Source organism: Arachis duranensis, chromosome 8, assembly GCF_000817695.3.
Source record: "Arachis duranensis cultivar V14167 chromosome 8, aradu.V14167.gnm2.J7QH, whole genome shotgun sequence".
Classification (NCBI taxonomy): Eukaryota; Viridiplantae; Streptophyta; class Magnoliopsida; order Fabales; family Fabaceae; genus Arachis; species Arachis duranensis.
The window spans coordinates 33,094,176-33,094,532 of record NC_029779.3 but is presented as its reverse complement, the minus strand read 5'-3'; positions in this window follow the sequence as shown (position 1 = coordinate 33,094,532).

Here is a 357-nt window from a genome sequence, read left to right as displayed (position 1 = left end):
GGATCTGGGTCCAGCCAACTCCTACACAGTCGCTCCTGCCTCCCCCGGCTGCACCGCGAAGTTCGTGATGGCTCTCCCTGTGGAGAGTGTGCTGCACCTGACTCGACTCCTCCAGAACCGGCCCACCCTCACCGCCTGAGCGGTTCTCACATGCATGGCTTTGACGGTTCATGTCTTGGTGTTCCCCATCTCTTCGACAGTTCATTTTTCGTATACATAAGTATAAATATATCTGTTGTTTAACTTATTTATAACATATGTATTTTGTATTGAGATAATATTAGATAATCAAAATTTTAAAGTAAATTTTTTTAAAATTATTTTATTTAAAATAAAATCTAGAACTTAAACCATAAA